Source organism: Hakea prostrata, chromosome 1 (genome assembly GCF_041222555.1).
Source record: "Hakea prostrata isolate BN-2017 chromosome 1, UWA_Hpros_2, whole genome shotgun sequence".
NCBI classification, from domain to species: Eukaryota; Viridiplantae; Streptophyta; class Magnoliopsida; order Proteales; family Proteaceae; genus Hakea; species Hakea prostrata.
The window spans coordinates 42,392,776-42,399,585 of record NC_142600.1 but is presented as its reverse complement, the minus strand read 5'-3'; positions in this window follow the sequence as shown (position 1 = coordinate 42,399,585).

The window sequence follows — 6,810 nt, the reverse complement described above, 5'->3', positions numbered from 1 at the left end:
TGCAAGTCATCTACTTAATCATATCATGCCAGTTCCAGATACTTCCATTCCTCCCCTCTCAGGATCCTTTCCGGTATCCTTCACACTAGAGTCACGGATATTACTCACCGGATTCATCAACCCATTGGTCATCCACAAATGGTAAACGGGAAGCTCTCACGTCCCTCTCACGGATCATTTCACCGGTCTTGAGTGCCCGTGAGCCCAAGTCTAGCCATTTGTAACCCTACCAATAAATGGCCCCTTTTGGGTAACCGTAATGCAATTTATGTCCTCTCACGAAGTGGATACCGGTCTTGAGCGCCCACAAATCCACACTACTACCACGGGTTGTTGGGTCTCAATGCCCTTCCGAATCGGGTCTGATATGATGGGGACATCCTAGCCATACATCTAGACAAATCCTATGCATGTCATTCAATAACCCGGGAAAGCGTCAATGGACACCTTCGGAGAACATCCCATACTATTCCCTCCGATGTCCAAGGACGAAGCACCACCGTAGGGTACCCCTCAATCCCAAGTTATACTTAAGCAATCACATGCCCAAGTTCATCATATCAGTTCACAAGATACAACGTCATAATAAACATTCAATTCATGACATTGACATAAGTCATCATATATTGAAATTGATAATCATGATAAAACATTGAAGTAATATAATGTAAACACAAAGCTACTGTTAAAAGACATATGTAGCAAGTCTAACACGATAAGAATATGAAATAGAAACTATATTTACTAGGTTAGGAATACCAAGTCAAGATTTCCATATCCTAGGTAATTACATCGATAACTATCCTTACCTTGAATCGGAGAAGAGAATGGTCCAAGATCACAAGCAGTGGCCCAAATAGTCTTAAAGTCCTAAACAAGCATATATGAAAGGTTAGAGAAGAAATCAGAACAATCGGAGATCAAACTAATCGAATCGGGCAAAAGTTGCTTTGACAAGAACTCTATTGGTCGATACATTTGGTCGATAGTATCGACCAATAGTATCTACCAAATCAATTCCGGACAGCAAGCTGCGGCTTTTCGGATTCTTGCCCGGATTTGGTCTTCCGGGTCTCGGATTGACATGAAACTTGGAGGATAGTCTAAGCACAACATGGGGACACTAATTATCAAGAAACTTTCATAATCCAATGGTCCATTTGGAAATCCCCAAATTGACATATTAAGGTTAAGAGTTGTAGATCATGGCATTGGCTATATCTCAATGCAAATTAGGGGAAAACATGGGGGATTAGGTAGGGAATCGTTTAGAAGTAACATGGAGCACATATGCAAGGTATAGATTAGGTTAATCATGAGCTTCATCTCAGTTTTGGTAAATAAAGCAAGTTGGTAAGCAATAAATCATGGAAATGTGTAGTCAATGATCATGAGGTGAATCAATCATAGTCATATCGGTGAAAACATCATTGTATGGGGTTTAGAAGGTTCATGGCAAGGTGTATGCAAGGTTGCAGCACCTTGGCCATGGTCCCAACAGTAAAATAGAGAAAAGATGAGTGAGAAAGTGATTAGGAGAGAGAGTCATACCTTTAAAGTGGAACAAGAAAGTAGGAATGAGTGGTTGGCAATGATTGATGAAGAAGATGCTTCACCACTACCAAGGAGGAGTTCTTGGGAGGCTCTCTCACGTTCCCAGATGTTAAAAACGCGAGAATAGGGCTCCAGTCTCGAGGAATGAATAAATAGAAAAGAATATTCCAAGAATCTTTAAATCTGGGCTCAGCAGACTTGTTGGTCGATACCTTTGGTCGATGGTATCGACCAATAGTATCGACCAAAACAATCTCTGCAGAAATTTTACAGAATAGTTCAGCAACTTTAGGTGCGGACTTGGAGGGCTATACAAGGTCAAATTGCATGGGGTTTTCTCCTACAGTTCACTCAAGAGGTCTAGTTTCAGGGAGTACCTTCGGATTATGCACAGGAGTCCGTTTGCTATTTCAACTGTCTCGCTCTTCATCAGTGCGCAGATTCTAACTTAGCACTGGTAATGTGCTCAAGGAAGGAGCAGCATCATCAATGTCCATAAACTGGAATCCCGACATTACGTCATCAACCAGTAGGGCCCATAAGTCCCTCCTACCACCACTTTGGGTCTTTGGACCTACAAACATAACAATGACCGGGTCGGGTCAAGGTTAGGTAAAAGCTGGATTTTACACCGTGAGAGGACATAAATTGCATTGTGGTTACCCGAAAGGAGCCATTTATTGGTTGGGTTGCAAATGGCTAGACTTGGGCTCACGGGCACTCAAGACCGGTGAAATGATCCGTGAGGGGGACGTGAGAGCTTCCCGTATACCATTTGTGGATGACCAATAGGGTTGATGAGTTCGGTGAGTAATATCCGTGACTCTAGTGTGAAGGATACTGGAAAGGATCCTGAGATGGGAGGAATGGACGTATCTAGAACTGACATGATATGATTAAGTAGATGACTTGCATTGGGCTAGGCTTTACCCTGACATGAGCCAATACTTGTACCAAATGGTGATGTGAGAGAGTGGTGACCGAAACCCCTAACCATGGATTTGTCCGAGAGGGATGCAGGACCCAATTCCCCCCGATGATGAGTGACTAAGACTACCTAAAGAAGTATGGTGCAATGACTTAAAGCATGTTTACCATAGATGACCAGCATACTTAGAGGAGAATCATATTGCATTATATGTCTCATATCATCTGCACTATTTTATGATTATCTTGTGGCTCATGTATTGTGGAATAACTTCCTTGGTGAGTTCTTTTGAACTCATTCCTTTTCTGTTGCAATATTTTGCTAGGCTACTCTGCAGGTGATTACTCTGATGGTACGTTCCCTGAGGAGGACCCGGGTGCCTCATACTACTATCTGGAGGCTAGCTACAATGAAGACTTCGATGACGGTACCGAAGCAAATCCTCCGGCGTATTAGGGTTAGCCCTGGGATAGTATGGGAGTAGCCATATTGGGTCTCTGAGGTCTTCACTATCGAAGAGAACATATTTATTGTGGAGGAGACTTATGTGTAGCTACCCACCCCCCTTTTTGTGACAATTAAACTCAGAAGAATTGTAATAACCTTAAATTAAATTTCATAACTCGAGACTTGTACTTATTTAATTTTGACCTCACTTCCGCTTATTTGAAGGAGTGGATTCCACCCACTGCCTTCTTAATTTATCTGATATGATATTTACTTCCGTACTCTAATTATCCTTGGTATTCCATTTCTGAATTCTATGATTATCAATTGTTAGTATAATATTGATTGTTCATGATTGTGTTTTCGTCGATGTGGATGATGTGGTCCCTGAACTATTGATCTTCGGGGCTGTGGATCACATCACGGGTATGCCATATAGGGTACCAGCTCGGTGGATGTGACAGAGTGGTATCAGAGCCCCAGGTTCAGTAAGACCCTAACCACAGAAGCGATGACGGAACATTCCGAGTTAAAGATCAAAAGGGTAACTCAACTATTCATAGAGCTGAATAATAGATAACTGAGATTAGTAACTAAATAAATGAAACTTAACTGATTATGGAATAAGACACAATAATATAAGCAAAACAACTTGATCTCATTAATTACATAAAAAAATTTTTACAAGTTTGAAAGAAAGTACATTTGGGAGAACATAAAAGGAAATTCCTAGTACTATCTATCTAGGTGATCTACTCCGACGATCTGTCTGATCCCTCGATCTGAACTCATCCTCGAGTCATGTAAACCTCTCACCTAGAGTGTGCATGTATGACTCCATCCTCATTTGTCTAGCCTCGATCCTCTCGAGTATGGAATGAATCGAAGACTGATGAGAAGCCACACCTGGAGTCTCAGAAGTCTGGTGAGATGGACCTCCATCCTCGGAAAATCGTGGGGCAGGAATCTCCTCATGCCCCTGATCATCAACTTGAGCTGGAGCATCACCGTGATCATCATCGTCTCCATGCTCATCTGCATCGTCATCCTCGGCATCCCGGTTGATGTCGGCCTCATCATCTGATCTAATTGCATTACCAAGCCCCATCTTCCTGATCGACCATGCACAAAGGTCCTCACCTATCTCTATATCAGGAATCATCAGTGCGTCTTCTAAATCCAGCTGGAAGTACTGCAAGATGCGTGTCAAGACCCGACCAAAAGCTAAGTTCCTGACCCCAGGAAGCTCAACTCAGTCTATCATGATATGCTGCATGATGTGAGCCAAGTCTATCTGCACTCCAGTGTAAATGCAATAGATGACTAATGCCTCCATGATCATCACCCTACTGTGATGCCCTGCCTTCGGAATAATGTTTCACCCGATGCAGCGAGCAATGACTCGAGCAGATGGCAGCATAGAAGTGCCACTCCTGGGCATGTAGCAGTCCTCATCATCCCACAGAGTCATACATATCTCGTGTGTCTCGTGTGGAAGAAGAGCCTCCATGATATCAGTGCGAGGAGGAATCCACCAATGAAAATCCGGTATGGTCGGCACCCCCAAGATCGCAGCCAACTCACTGGTGGTGAATGTGATCTAGATGCCTCTGACCACGGAGCTGATGACAATCTGAGAACCATCTCGCGGGTCATCCTCGAATCGGTAGGTCAGGTTACTATAGAAGTACATGACAAGCTCTGGGTAGACTGGATATGGCGTGGTGTACAAAGGTAGCCATCCCATCGCCTCTAACCTTTCCCGAATGCGAAAAGTCTCTAGCTCATCTAAGACTACCAACCGCCCGTACTCGATCGGTATGTCGTAGAAGTAGCACTCAAACAGGAACTCTGCCTGAGGTGTTGTGAAATCCAGCCCAAACCTAGCCAGGACACCCTATCTATTTTGGGTGAAGAAAGGTTATTTTAATGTTACATCTTGAAGTTGGACCTTGATTCCAGTGTACTATCTCCTTCTTCTCTCTTTTCTTCTTCTTACTGTTTTATCTTGATGCTTTGATTGTGGAGAAGGTGTTAAACTACTGTAACTACCTATTCTCTAATCTCCTTATGTCTCAGAGTGAACCCCCAATCACTTTATTCATTCCTTGAAACCACATGGTGAATCTCCTCAATTCTTCACTGATTTTGATTGAATTTTGGACAGCATGATCATTCTACTGTAGCTTCTTTTCTAATTAATGTTTAACATGTTTGGTCTTAGCCTTTACTACAGTTCCAATGTATTTCATCTCCTTGAATCAATTCCCCTTTCTTTCTAGCCATTTTAGCCTTCTATGTTGACCATTGATATAAGCATTCTAGTAAGTTTCTATTTTTGATTCCTCTCATTCTAGGATTAGTATTCTTTTGATTTTCTATCTAGTTATTCTTGCCTCTGATATGTTCTTGATATTTCATTAGAGAGAAGCCTTGTTCTCTCTAATTCTTCCCTTGAATCCATGGTGAGTTTGCTATGAGAACCATGCTGTTTCCAATTTAGAAACTCATGTTCCCAAGTAATAAAGTACTGATTTTTGGACCATGGATGATTCCCAATTCATGCTATATAGTCTTATTATGTTTGTGTGAAGTTCCCTTTTGAATTTCGGATCAATCGAACTTCAAACGAAGAAGTTATGACCAAAACAGTGCAATCTGTGCCTTGCTGTCTCCATTGGTCGACCGATTGGTCGATCAGGCCGATAGACCAATCCAATCGACCAATGAGATCTGTTTTCTAGATTTAGGTCTTTTTTGCTCTATTTAAGTCCAATCTCGGGATTAGTTCATCTCCTCTGCCTCCTAAGCCTCTGGAACGAGTTAGAACTCCATTCTAATCAATTTCCTTGCATCCTTGGTTGATCCCTCGCAAGAACTCAAGTAATCTTCTTCCTCTTGCATCAAAGGTATGTCTACACTCTCTTCTTCTTCTCCATCTCTGTTTTTCTTTCCTTTTTGGGCTGAGACAGTAGAGAAGATGCTGCATTCTCTGTTGCAAACATCTCTCTACTCATCCCTCATGATCTTCCTAAGGATTAATGGCTAATGCAATGTTCTTAATCATGATTATTGCAAGCTTTCGAAGGAATCATAATCTTGTCTTTGTTCATCTTTTGATTTAAATTCTGATCTTCTTAGATCTGTTTTATTGATCATATTAGTAGTCAATTGTTGTGTTTTCTTTACAAGAGTTGTAACTATCAAATTCAGCAACTTTGGACATGTTAGCATGTGTATAAGAGTTGGTTTAACATTATAAGAAGGTTTGTTTGGAGAAGATCCATCGAAACCCCGGAGTTTGGAAAAATTCTACCAGAAGGGCATTTTCGTAAATTTTCGATAAATTTCGATTTTGTCAAAATTTCGATTTGAACATTCTAGTGTGTTCATAAGACTTGGATAAACATGCTGGGATGATTTGTTTGAAGAAAACCCATCAATTTTGCTTTATGGACATGAAAATTCAGCAACTTTGGAAGAAGGAATCCTCTTATGGACAAGGTGTTGTGATTTTTGGAATGTTGGATTTTGAACGAACGGAGAGTGGGAGCATCTTCCCCATAGTAAATCAGTCTTGTGGGAATTGGTTTGGTGTTAAAATTCAATTTGGTTTGAAAATGGGACAAGCGTTTGTAAAGTTGGAATTTGGTAAAGTGAATAGTATTTTTGAACCAAAGTGTGGGAAATCTTTTTGGTTGAAGCTTGGTTTTGATTGGAAAATAATAGGAACATGTTTCTAAACATCCCTAGGCACTATTCTAACCTTCCGTCTCATGTATCTCTTAGTTTTGAAGAAAAACATACCAATGGTAAATGAAGTTTGAAAGAAAAGAGAAGAAAGAGAAGGTCTCACTTGTGTTGTTGATCAATGAGGGTTG